The following is a 14,788-nucleotide window of genomic DNA, read 5'->3' on the forward strand; positions in this document are numbered from 1 at the left end:
GATTCTGGAAGCAAAGCCTCATTTTCTCAACCAACTCATCTTTGACAAAGCCTCCAACAACAACCACTGGGGAGAGGAGAACCTATTCAGTAAATGGTGGTGGGAAAACTGACTGATCACACGCAGAAGATTGAAACAGAACCCCTACCTATCACCATACACAAAAATTAACTCTAAAGGGACCGAAGACATAAATGTAAAACCTCAAACTATAAGAACCTTAGAAAATGCAGGAGATACCCTTATGGAATTGGAACGGACAACCAATTCCTGATCAGAACCCTAAGTGCCCATATAATAAGAAATAAGATAGACAAGTGGGACCTCATTAAACTGATGAATTTTTGCAAAGCAAACGAAACCATCAAGGGAGCAGCCCACAGAATGGGAAAAAATATTTGCCAAGTGAACTTCTGACAAAGGCCTAACATCGAGGATCTACAAGGAACTCAAATGTGCCGAAAGGAAAAAAAACAAACAGCCCCATTAAAAAGTGGGCAAAAGATATGAATAGACAGTTCTCAAAAGAAGACAAATGAGCAGCCAACAGATACATGAAAAAGTGCTCAGCCTCACTAATCATTAGAGAAATGCAAATCAAAATCACACTGAAATATTTATTATTTTATCATTATATAATAGAGAATTTATTATTAAAAGTAATGCTGCAAAACTCTATTGTGTACAGACATCTCCTTGCCTTTTCCAGTTTCTGGAGGCCACACACATTCTTTGACTCATGGCCCATTTCTCCATCTTAAAATCAAGTCAAATCCTCATGCTGACATCTCTCTACTTCTCTCTTCTGCTGCCTCCTTCTTCCACTTTTAATGACCCTTTTTATACTGGACACACGCTGATACTCCATGAAAATCTCCATATCTTAGAGTCATCTGGTGATCAATCTTAATTCCATCTTCAACTTTAATTCCTCTTGGCCATGTAACCTAACATACTCACAGTTTCAGAGGATTAGGGCATGGGCATCTTTGGGATGCTATTATTCTGCCTATGACATTGCTGCATTCAACTGGTCATTTTCTTTAGGATTTTTCATGTATGCATGTATTTACAACTTTTTTTTTTTTTTTTTTTGAGTTGGAGTCTCACTCGGTCGCCCAGACTGGAGTGCAGTGGCCGCTTCCGGCCACTGCAGCCTCGACCTGCTGGGCTCCGGTGATCCTTCCGCCTCAGCCTTCCAAGTAGCCGGAATTACAGGCATACGCTACAATGCCCAGCTGATTTTTTTTTTTTGATTTATTGTAGAGATGAGGTCTCGCCGCCCAGGCGGGTCTCGAACCCGTGGGCTCAGGCAATCCACTCACCTCAGCCTCCCAAAGGCGCGGGATTACAGGCTGAGCCACCGAGCCCGGCTACAACTTTTTTTTATAGTTAAATTTAAGAACCAGTGTTAGTTTAGTTAAGCAAAATGAGTTAGGTCGTAGTCCATCCTTTTATATGTTCTGGGATCATTTATATAACTTGGAAATAATCTGTTTCTTAGAATTATTTAAGTTTTGAAATTTCAATAAACTATTTTTTAAAACTACAAAATCAACTGGACCTGGTTGTCTTTTTTTTTTTTTTTTTTTTTAAGGTTATGGATATAACTAGCTTTTCTGTTTCTTTTATGGTCTCTTGGGGTTTCTTTTTTCTGAGGCCGTTTTGGTAATTAGTATTTTTCTAGAAATGATACAGTTTGCTTCAAATTAGTGCTCTAAAAAGATACATAGTATATAATTTTGTGCTGTTTGTCATTTCAAGCATGTTTATTCTCTCTCTCCCCTGCCCACCTTACCTTGATCATGGTTGTTATGTTTGCTTATTTTATGGTCTGTTAGAAAGGAATATTTATCCTTTATTATTGATCATTCTACTGGATTTTTTTTTCTGTCCCAATAACTTCTGATTTTTATCTTTACTAATCCCTTTACTGTACTTATTCTGTTTTTTAATTTTTATAAAACTTCACAAGTAAAATTATGTTTTGTTTCTAACATATATCTAGTGCTTTCTTATAAATTCATTTAAAGCTACTATTTTTCCTTTGTGTCTCTTTTTACATGGGTTTTGCTATGAAGTACTTTCATATAAGTCATCTAAAAATTATTTCTAGTTAAACTTTTATTTCATCAAAAACAACAGCAACAATAGGAACTAATAGTTATTGTGACAGACATTGGGCCAAAGTCTTGGACATGCATTATTTAATTTAATTCTCAAAGTAACTCTGTGAGGCAGATTCTATCACTATCTCTACATAAAAGATGAGAAAACTATAAGCCATGTACAGAGACTACATGACTTATTCCAAACCACAGAACTAAAATTATTATTTGAATTCATAAAGTGATTAGTGATTTCAGAACTTATAAACTTAACCATTGTGTTACATTGCAAAGAGTTATTCAGAATGTGTTTGAGAATGTCTAGATAGATGGATTATTTTGCCATCTTTTTTTCTTGCTTATTTTTAGTTTTATAGCACCCTGTGTATGTTTTCTAAATTGATTAAACCTTCTTTATGGTCTGTTACATGGTCTTTTTTTGGGTAAAATACATTCCATATTTGGATAGAAAATGGAAACATTTCCCCTGAAAACCGCAACAAAACAAGGCTGCCACTCACACCCCTCTTGTTCAACACTGTGCTGGAAGTCCTAGCTAGAGCAATTAGACAAGAGAAGAAATCAGGTGTATCCAAATAAGAAAAGAGGAAGTTAAGTTATCCCTCTTTGCTGATGATTTGACCCTAAACCTCGAAAATCCAAGAGAGTCTGTCAAAAGGATTTTGGCAAAGTCTCAGGGTACAAAATAAACGTGCAAAAGACGGTTGCATTCTTATACACCAACAAGCAGGCAGAGAACCAAATATAAAGCACAATCCCATTCACAACAGCCACACACACAAAAATGAAATACTTTGGCATCTTCCTAACCAGAGACGTGAAAGACCTTTACAATGAAAACTACAAAATGTTGCTTAAAGAAACCCAAGAAGATGCAAACACATGGAAAAATATTACATGCTCATGGATAGGAAGAACCAACATTGTGAAAATGTCCATCCTACCAAAGGCAATCTACAGATTCAACGCAATACCCATCACATTACCAACATCGTTCTTCTCAGACCTGGAAATGACAATACAGACATTCATATGGAAACATAAACTACAGAATAGCCAAAACAATCCTTAACAAAAGAAACAAAGCAGGAGCTATCATACTTCCAGACTGCAAACTTTACTATAAGGCTACAATAATCAAAACAGCCTGGTATTGGTACAAGAACAGGTATAAGGACCAATGGAACAGGACAGAGATTCTGGAAGCAAAGTCTCAATTTCTCAACCAACTCATCTTTGACAAAGCCTCCAACAACAACCAGTGGGGAGAGGAGAACCTATGCAGTAAATGGTGCTGGAAAAACTGGCTGATCACACGCAGAAGATTGAAACAGGACCCCTAGCTATCACCATACACAACAATCAACTCTAAATGAATCAAAGATCTAAACATAAAAACTCAAATTCTAAGAATCTTAGAAAATGCAGGAGACACCCTTGGAACTGGCAACCAATTCCTGATCAAAATCCCAAGTGCTCATGCCATAAGAGATAAGATACAAAAGTGGGACCTCATCAAACTGACAAGCTTCTGCAAAGTAAAAGAAACCATCAAGAGAGCGGGAGACAGCCCACATAATGGGAAAATATATTTGCCAAGTGTATACCTGACAAAGACCTAACATTTAGGATCTATAAGGAATTCAAATCAAACACGCCGAAAAAAAAACAAAAAAAACAAAACCCAAAGAGCCCCATTAAAAAGCGGGCAAAAGGCCAAGCTTGGTGGTTCAGCCTGCGATCCCAACACTTCAGGAAGCCTAGGCGAGTGGATTGCCTGAGCCTGCGGGTTTGAGATCAGCCTGGGCAACTTGGTGAGATGTCGTCTCTACAATAAATCAAAAATTAGCCAGGTGTGGTAGCATGCGCCTGTAGTTCTGGCTACTTGGAACGCTGAGGTGGAAGGATCACCAGAGCCCAGCAGGTCAATTCTGGGGTGGCCATGAGCATGCCACTGCACTCCAGGCTGGGCGACAGAGTGAGATTTCAACTCAAAAAAAAAAAAGGTGGGTTAAAGACACCTTTAACTTCTCAAAAGAAGATATACGGGCAGCCAACAGACACATGAAAAAGTGCTCAGACTTACTATTCATTAGAGAAATGCAAATCAAAACCACATTAAGACACCACCTAACCCCAGTAAGAATGACCATCATTAATAAAACAAACAACAACAGATGATGGCGCGGATGCGGAGAAAAAGGAACGCTTCTACACTGTTGGTAAGAATGCAAACTAGTGCAACCTCTTTAGAAGCAGTGTGGCAATTTCTAAAAGAACGAGAAATTGACCTATATGACCCAGCAATCCCCCTATTGGGCATATACGCGGAGGAACTCAAATCATTTTACAAAAAAGTACCTGCACATGAATGTTTGTTTACAGTAGCAAAAACATGGAACCAACCATTCTGCCCATGGAAGCTGGATTGGATTTAAAAAATGCGGTACATATACACAATGGAATATTATGCAACCATAAAGGACAAATTTATGTACTTTGCAGCAACTTGGATGGATTTAGAGTATATCATACTCAGTGATCTATCACAGAAACAAAGAACAGAGTACCATATGTTCTCACTCATATGCGGACCTTGAACAATTATCATAATACTATAAGAAAGGGATTGGCAGCAGTGGGAAACAGACAGGGTGGGGTGGGGGGGATTAACAGTTGTAGGAAACTGCCGGGGGAGGGGCATACCTCATTAACAAGGGTACCTGAATAATGAACATTTGTGTACCTAACCCTGAATTGTACCCTACATCTTTAAAATAAAACTTTTAAAAGGATTAATTCAACCCAAAGTTACTTCCCCATTGAAGTTTCTCTAAGTCACTTAAAGATAAATGTTCCTCCTCTGTATTCCAAAGTACTTTCTACCTGCCTCTACTGTAACACTTATCACATTGTAGGGTCATGACTATGTACATGTCTAACTCCCTCATGAAACCTAGTACTCTAGTCTTCTGTAGATCATCCCATTATCTGGATCAGTGCATATTGGGCACTTAAAAAAATGTTGAATAAATGAAGAATGATGGGAATGTAGCCAAAACTAAGCTAATGATAAGTCACTGATAGCATGAATAGCTCAGCACAATATTACTTTGGTTAAACAAAAGACACTCCAAAATCTCAATGAATGCAGGACTTCTCTACATTTATCAAATGGGACTAGTAAGAAAATGTAAATGATTGTGTTTCCCATATAACAAGGCAAAGAGAACAAAGTTAGAAGACTTGAGAAGAAAATAAAGTTGCAACAGAATTCAGTTCAAATTCTTTTTATAGAAGTTTGCATGCAGAGGCTCCAGTTAATCTTTTTTTAAGGAATCCTTCATTTAATGATAACTCACACTAATTGCAAATTTTAAAAGAAAAGCTAGAGAAGCAAATTTAAAATAAAGGGCAATTAAAGCAGAGACCAAACATTGGCTGCCCCAGAAGAAGTGACTTGATTGAAAACAAAAAATATGTCACTAGTATGAAGGGGATGCTGAATAACTGCTCTGTAATGCTATCTCCATGCTATAACTGAGGAAATTCTTCTTTCTTGTTATATTTTTCCAGGCTCACAAAAGAGTGAAAAATATGTTCAAGGGTGTAGTTATCTGTATGGGAGATTTTTTAATCTTGTTTTTAATCCTAGCAAGACATTTACTTTTGTTATTTTCCTTATTTTCATTTTGAGCATATGTTCAAAAGTGGTAAAAATATAATTGTATATTTTTTGACATTTTGTTTATATTGAAAACTAAAATGCTTACACAAATTTTAAAAATTCAAGAACAGAACTATAAAAAGCAAATCTGAAATATCACACCTCTACTTTATTATTTTATTATATAATAAACAATTTATTATTTATTTCTATTTTTTGAGTTGGAGTCTCACTCTGTCGCCCAGGTTGGAGTGCAGTGGCACACTCACGGCCACCTCAGCATTGACCAGCTGGGACCCAACGATCCTCCCAACTCAGCCTTCCAAGTAGATGGAACTACAGGTGTGCACTATCATGCCTGGCTAATTTTTGATTTATTGTAGAGATGAGGTCTCGCCAAATTGCCTGGGCTGGTCTCAAACCCGTGGGCTCAGGCAATCTACCTGCCTCAGCCTCCCAAAGTGCAGAGCCACCGAGCCTGACCACATTTCCTACTTTCAAAACGTAACTACAAAGCAAGAGTAAATAAGATATGGTGTTGCTGGCATAAAGATAAGTATATAGACCAACTGAACAGAATAGAGAGCCCAGAAATAAACTCTCGCATATATGGCCAAATGACTTTTGACAAGGGTGCCAATACTACACAATGGGAAAAGGACATTCTCTTCATTTTTCTTTCAAATTGTATACTTATATTTATTTTTCTTGTCTTACTTTATTGGTTAGAATATTCTGTCCATTCTTGACTAAAATTGGTAAGGAAATAGTTGCCTTTTTCCTGACCTAAAGAGAAAAGAATTAAGTCTTTCAATATTATATTAACTGCTGGGTTTTTGTTGTTGTTTGTAGATGCCTTTGATCAGACTGTGAAAGTTCCTTTCTAGTCCTAATTTGTTAAAAGTTTTACCATTGAGACAATCATATGGTTTTCAAAAATGTTTGTTAAATTACATTGATTAATTTTTGAATGATAAAACAACCTTACATTCTTTGATTAAGCCCTATGTGGTAATGATATATTACCCTGTTTATGTGTTGCTAGATTTGGTTTGTTGATATTTTAGTATAGAATTTTGTGTTCATGAAGCTATTTTTGGAACATGACTCTGTGAGTCTCTTATTTCTGTACATCTTATGAGAGAGGCACTGGATACCTTTGATCTGAATTGTCTTTATCAAGATGTTTGTATAGTGAATATGCTTGTAAGATACAGTGCTTCCCTTTGAAGCAGAGGATAGGTTTGCTTATTGCTCAGTATAATAAAGATAATGTTTTCCTATGGGGCAAAGGTCAGGTTGGTTTACTTGTGGCCCATTAAAAAGTTTCAAGTTTCCTAGCCTTGGGGTTCTTCGGCTTCGATGCAAACCCAGTGCATGTGTACCATGTACCTGGGCTGCTCTGTCACTCTCCTGGGTCCTGAGGTGGGGTGGGGAAGAGAACCGAGACAGTTACATGAAACTCATGATACTTGCTATGATGTCAGTAATACAGTCTTTTGTCTCTGCCTGAGAGTTTATGTCTTTTATTGGTATTTGTGAAATTGTGGCAGGTCAACTTGTCAGCTTGCAAGTAAGATAAAATCTCAGAACCCCCACAGTTCTTGAGTTTTTGGTGATAAAGATGGGATGCTGACAGAGACAGGACTTTCTGGAAAAGAAAGAAAAGGGTCCAAGGTCCTGGTCCAGGAGAAGGGAAATGAAAAATATCCTAGCATCTGACTTTGCACAATTGGTTGGTAGTATGTGGCAGAGAGAAGGTTACCCTACTATCTCACCTGTTAATGTTTAGAAGCCAGGCAGCAAAGTAGGATTGAAACAAGTCAGCTGAATGGTGACTTAATTGTTTCTCTCTTTCAGGCAGGCTTTCACAATATGGAAGATACCCTGTTGGCTGGCAAGTCAGAAGCCTTGGTCTCAATGGCCCTGAAGGCAGTGCAGTAGCACCTCCACCAGAAAGGGTGAGTAGATAAGTCCTGAAAAAAATTCAGGAGTCTGCTTGCTGAGTAAAATGTTCTGGAACTATGTGGCACATTCCCAACGCTCAATCTTTCTGGAAGTGAAAGAACTGGTTTCTTTTTTAGCATTCCACTACAGAAACACAAGCCTAGCACCCTATTGAATGCAGTAGTCTAATACTGGAAACAGATGTGCCTCATTTGGGTGTTACATTTTGTTTTTTATACAGGATATTCCACAAGTCAGAACTCTTTGGATGGGTGCAGTTCACACCAAAGTGCTGCATGGTAAGTTATTCTGTAATTTTTATTTTTTTCCATTTTCTACTATATTTTGTGATTCATTTGATCCTTTTCTAGTTTTTCAGGGGATACTGAGTGCTGATTTGAGATCATTCTCCTTTTACAATATAGACACCTCAGTGTTTATAAATTTGGTTGGTAAATTTCCCCCAAAGTACTGTGCTAGTGGCTTCTCACAATTTTTATGTGGTATTTTAATTTTTATCCAGTTCAAAATATTATATTTCCTCATTTTTCTTCTATATTCTTTAGTTTGCATATATCTGGGGATTTCCAGGGATATATGTTATTGACTTTTAATTTAATTTTATTGTGGCCATTGAACATATTTTGTATGCTTTACATTAGTTTGAATTTATTGTGGTTTGTCTTTGGCAAATATGACCTATCTCGGCAAATATTTTATGTACATTTGAATATGTACATTCGAATATGTCTTACATTTTTGTTGGGTAGAGAGTTCTCAAAATGTCAATTAGGTTAAGTTAGTTGGTAGTGTAGTTCAAGTCTTCCATATTATTATTGATTTTTGCCTATCTTTACCAATTATTGAAAGAAAGGTATTGAAATCTCTAATTATAACTATATATCTACTTTTTTTTCCTTGAGGGTGTATCAGTTTTTGCTTCATGCTTTTTACAATTTGGTATTTAGGTGAATAATGTTTAGGATTATGTACTCTTGAACAATCAACTCCTTTATCATTATGAAATGATCATATTTATCACTGTTAATCTTTTTTTCTCTAAAATTTATTTAGGACAGGTATGGTGATTCTAGCACTTTGGGAGACCAAGGCGGGAGGATTGCTTGAGGCCAGGAGTTTGAGACCAACCTGGACAACATAGTGACCCCACCTCTATAGAAAACTAAAAAATTAGCTGGGCATGGTAGTAGGCACCTGTAGTCTCAGCTACTCAAGAATCTGAGGCAAGAGGATTGTTTGAGCCCCGTAGCTTGGGTATGGTCATGCCACTGCACTCCAGTCTGAGCAACAGTAAGAGACCCTATCTAAAAAATAAAAAAAAAAAATTCTGTTTTGTCTGATATTATTTTGCCACTGTAGCTTTCTTTTGATTAATGTTAACATGGAATATCTTTTAACTTGTGTTTAATTTTAAAGTGCATTTCTTGTATGTAGCATATTGTTGAGTCTTGCTTTTTAAAAAGCCAATCTGACATCACTGCTTCTTAATTGAAATATTTAAACCAGTTACATTTGAGTTTTTGGTGTGGTTAAGCTTAAATCTACCATCTTGCTACCTGTGATCCCTTTGTTCACTTTTTCCTTTATTTCTGCTTTTTAAAAAAGTTATTTTATTTGATTCCATTTAATCTCCTTTGTTAGCTTATTACCTATAACTCTTTGTCATTTTAGTGATTATTTATGGCTTCAGTATGCATGTTTATGACAACTTACTCTTGAGTGATATGATGCTACTTCACATGTAAGAACTTTATGATATATTTACATTTCTCTCCTCCCCTCCTAACCTTTGTATTTTTCTTGTCATACAGTCTACATTTACATATGTCATAGATCCCACCCTACACTGTTATTTTTGTTTAAATATACAATTATCTCTTAAAACTATTTAAATCATAAACATTTAAGGACAGATGTTGTGACTCTTGCCTGTAACTCCAGCACTTTGGGAGGTCAAGGTGGGATGATCACTTGAGACCAGGAGTTCAAGACTTGCTTGGGCAACATAGTGAGACCCGTCTCTACAAAAAATTTTAAAAATTAACTAGGCATGGTGGTGCACAACTATAGTCCTAGCTACTTGGGAGTATAACATGGGAGGATCTTTTAAGCCCAGGAGCTCAAAGCTGCAGCAAGCCATGATTGTGTCACTGCACTCCAGCCTGAGCAACAGAGAGCCTGTCTCTTAAAAAAAAAAACATAAAATATTTACCCATGTTTACTAATTCTGGTGCTCTTCAATCCTTTGTATAACTCCAGGTTTCCATATGGTATCATTTTCTTTCTGTCTGAAGTACTTCCTTTCACATTTCCTATAGTGTGAACTTGGTAATACATTTTTTCAGTTTTTGTATATTTTTTATTTTGTCTTTTTTTATCTATCTTTTTTCTTTCTTTCTTTTTTTTTTTATAAGACAAAGTTTATTAAAGAAAGAAGGAAGATAACAAAGGGAGACATGCCAGACCTGGCATGAGAAAAAGAAAAATGCCTATTTATTCAAATTCTTTTTGGTACATATAAGAATTCCAGGTTGACAATTTTTTTCTTTCAGAACTTTATCTTTCAGTACTTTAAATGTGTTATTCTATTGACTTCTCACCTGCATTATTTCTGGAAGAAATCTGCCATCACCTTTGTCTTTATTCCTCAGTGCATAACATTCTCTTTTTCTCTGTTTTCTATTTTTCACTGGCTTTGAGTAATTCAGCTACAATATTCCTTGGCATAGTTTTCTTCCTGTTTTTTGTGCTTGGAGTTGGTTGACTTTCGTGGACCCGTGAGTTTTAAATTGTCATCAAATTGGGATATAGTCAGCTACTATTTTTGTCTCCTCTATTAGTGAAGTTGTCCCCCATTATTGTCACTCTGCTCATTTTCAAAAATTCTCTATTAACTGAGCTTCAATTTGGATTATTGTCTTCAAACTCAGTAATTTTTTTTCCCTGCACCGTGTGACCTGCTATTAATCTTATTCAGTGTATTGATCACCTCACACATTTCTAGTGTGGTATTCACTTACAGACATATAGTTTTCATTTCTAGAAGCTCAATTTAGATTTTAAAAAATCTGTAATGTTTCTTCTTAATGTTATGAATATGTGCAATACAGCTGTGTTAATGCCTTATCTATGAATTCTAATATCTGTATCAGCATGTTTTTGCTTCTTTGCATGCTTGGCAATTTTTTATTGGGTGGCAGATATTGTGAATTTTATGTTGTGGGTGCTGAATATTTTTGTATGCCTATAAATATCCTTAACAATGTGTTCTGGATTACAGTTATGTTACTTGGAAACAATTTGATCGAGTCTTGCTTTGAGATATATTAGGTGAGTGGAACAGTCTTTAATCTAGGGCTAATTATTCTCCCACTGAGGCAAGATCCATTTGTAGATTCTAGCCTATGCTTGTGAATCATGAGGTTTTCCAGTCTTGCTTGTAGTAGACATTATTATCCACCACACACAAGCACAGGGCACTGTTAACTGCAAGGGCAGGTCGCTGTTACCTCTAATTCTTTCAGATACTTCTTTCAGATAGCTCCTAGCCTTGGCACTTTCCTCAAACACATGTTCTGATCAGTACTCAGCTGAATTAAAAAAGGGGATTCTATGCAGTTCCCCGGAGTTCTTTATGTGCGGCTCTCTCCTCTCCATTATTCTGCCTTGTGAATTCTCTCTTGGTTTCCCTGATCTCTTAGCTCCACCTCCTCAACACAGGGCATCTGCCAGGCTCTTCCTGGGTTCCCCTTTCCTGCTCCAGGGTTTGGAAATTCTGTCAAGGTAATAATCCAGGAATTATAGGGCTCACCTCTTTTTCTCCCCTTTCTTCTTGGATCACTGTCCTTCAGTGTCTGATACCTAGAATTTTGAAAATCATGGTTTCAAATATTGTGTCTGTCTTTAGTCATTTCAGGAGGGAGGAAGGGTAAATCCATCATGGCCAGAACATCAATCCTAAAAAACTTACTCTGAAATGATATGGAGAAAGCAGGAGCAAAGAGGGAAGACTTATCCTATAAGACAGTGATTCTGTTATTTCCAAACCACAAGCATCAGCATCACTGGGAACTCACTAGAAATGTAAATTATTGAGCCCAAACCCACACCGATTTAATTAAAAGTCCTGTGAGTGGGGCTCAACAAGTTCTACAAATGACTTTGATATATGACAAAGATTGAAAATTACTGCTACAAGATATTTAGATGCAAAGTTTTAGTTATAGTTATAAAAGCATGGTACATAAAAGCAAATATAGAAAAATGCTAATGGACCAATCTAGATCTGGGGTCAACAAGCCCTGGACTACAAACTGTGGCCTGTTAGGAACTGGTTTGATAAATAAAATAATGAAGGTGAGCAGTGGGAGAGTGAGCAAAGCTTTATCTGTATTTACAGCTGCTCCCCATCGCTCACATTACTACCTGAGCTCTATCTCTTGTCAAATCAGCTGCAGCATTAGATTCTCATGAACCTGTTGTGAACTGTGCATGTGAGGGATCTAGGTTGCATACTCCTTATGAGAATCTAATGCCTGATGAGCTGAAGTGGAGCTGAGGTGATGATGCTACAAGCACTGGGGAGCAGCTGCAAATACACATTGACACTAGCAGTGAAGTTTGACTGCACAGAGACCATAATAAATCAATTACTTCAGACTAATATCAAAACCCTATCAGTGCGTTGATGTTCTTCAATTGTACAGCTGCATCTGGTGGCAGGCTTTAAGTCAGAATCTGACACTTATTTTAATCCATGCATGGCCTGCCCATTATTTTATTTACCACTTCGGTCTGCGCCTCTTTTTTTAAATGGTGAGTTGTATAATTATTTCATTATATATTATTTTGTAATAATAATAGAAATAAAGTGCACAATAAATGTTATGTGCTTGAATCATCTCAGAACTACGTTCAGCTAGTGGGAGTATAAACTGTTGTAGACATTTCGGAACGTAACTTAGCAATATTTAGCTAAATACTATGACCTAGCAGTCATACTCCCAGGTATGTATTCTAGAGAAATTTTCACACCGGTCCACAAGACACAAATGAGGCTACTCACCTCTGCACTGTCTATGGCAGGAGGTGGCAGAGGAAGGAGAGGCATCATAGGCGTTCATTGCTAGAAAAATAGAGAATAACATGCAGTGGAGCCAAACTACATATACATACATCGTCAGGGAACCCAGAAAACGTGTAACCCAGTGCATTTATTTACATAAGTAAAAAAACACACATAATACCAAATATTTATTCTTTCTGTAGTTATCATTGTTCACCCATGAATTCCAACCTAGAGTGAGTTGGAGTCAACTCTGTTGCCCAGGCTGGAGTTCTGTGTTACACTCACGGCCACTCCGGTGCCGACCTGCTGGGCTCCAGCGGTCCTTCCGCCTCAGTCTTCCAAGTAGCTGAAACTACAGGCGTGCACTAACACGTCCAGTTAAAACCTAGACTTTCTTTGATAAGCACTTAAAATTAACCAATATGTATAGTTACTTTTAGAAAAAGTCTTTCTCTTCTCACTTGTAGAAATCATCTAGTATTTTACTTCCATTCTTATTTACTAGCAATACTAATTACATTCATTTCTGCTTCACTACATGTGGTTTCAGTTAACATTTCTTGGCTCCCAAATCTACTTTTGAGATCTTTCATTTTGTTGGAGTCTATCTCCCCAGTACTTATGAAAAGGTAAATTTTGAGTCCTTGAATTCCTGAAACTGTCATTATTTTGCCCTTCGACTTGAAAACTATCATTTTGGATGTACGGTTTACTGCCTCCTTGCATCTAAATTGCTGGTGAAAGTTCTGATGTCAATCTCATTTTGTTCACCTTGTAATAATTTCCTTCGGTTTGGAATCTTTTAGGTGTTCTTCATAGCTGCTGAGTTTTCATGAAGATATGCCTGGAAGTGTATGCATGATTATAGTTTTTGCTTGGTTACTAGATGGACCCAATCAGTCTGAGGACCTGTGTTGTGCTTTAGCCCCAGGAAATTTTCCTGAATATCCCCCGCCACATCCTATTGTATCTTCAGGTTCTTCCTTCTCCCTTTAAAGGAAGACTCATGTTGGAACATAAAGCCTTCCCTTCCACATCTTATTTCACACTAATGAAATTCACTCATAAACGTATTTCATTCACATTAATGAAATCTAAACCTAAAGAGCTTTTTGATTTGCCCTTAAGATATTTCCTTCCGACTCTTCAGTTCAGCGTGTTGACAGTTCCATTTTACTTTATAAGACATTCGAACCCTTTCATAGCATCTTGTTTTACCCAATATCCTCATTTATCCTTTGGAAGAGATTTTCAAACACTCGATTATTTTTGTTTTTTTCTGAGAATGTTTGCTACTTGCTTATTGCAAACTACCTGCACTAATGGTGTGTGAAGAGGACATGCAACAGGGCAGACCACACTAGCTCAAAAGAGCTGTACTGGTTTTCCTTCTTAATCTAACCAATTTTTGTGTTTTTTTTGAATCAGAGTCTCACTCTGTCGCCCAGGCTGGAGCGCAGTGGCACACTCATAGCCACCCCAGCATCGACCTGCTAGGCTGAGGCAATCCTTCCAACTCAGCTTTCCAAGTAGCCGGAACTATAGGTGCCTGTTACCATGCCCGGCTAATTTTTTGATTTATTGTAGAGATGAGATCTCACCAAGTTGCCCAGGCTATTCTTGAACCCGTGGGCTCAGGCAATCCTCTCATCTCAGTCTCCCAAAGTGCTGGAATTACAGGCTTGAGCCACCACACAGCCATTTATGATGCAGCATCCTAACCATTCTTGATCCTTTATTCTGTTTTCATCTTTGAGGCACCCTGAAGTCAAATCCATCTTTCCTGGTATGACTCTTTGGCCCTATCTACCCTAGGCCTTCATGTACTTCCTAAAAATTTCTGGACGCAGTGCACCCCATTGTCTTCCAAAACTGTTGTGATTATTAAATCACACTTGAACCTATCATAGCATTAAAAAAATTTGTTCGTATGTGGACAGAATGGGTAGCTTGAAG

The sequence above is a fragment of the Carlito syrichta genome, unplaced genomic scaffold (assembly GCF_000164805.1).
Source record: "Carlito syrichta isolate Samal-C Ts95f unplaced genomic scaffold, Tarsius_syrichta-2.0.1 Scaffold302339, whole genome shotgun sequence".
Lineage (NCBI taxonomy): Eukaryota > Metazoa > Chordata > Mammalia > Primates > Tarsiidae > Carlito > Carlito syrichta.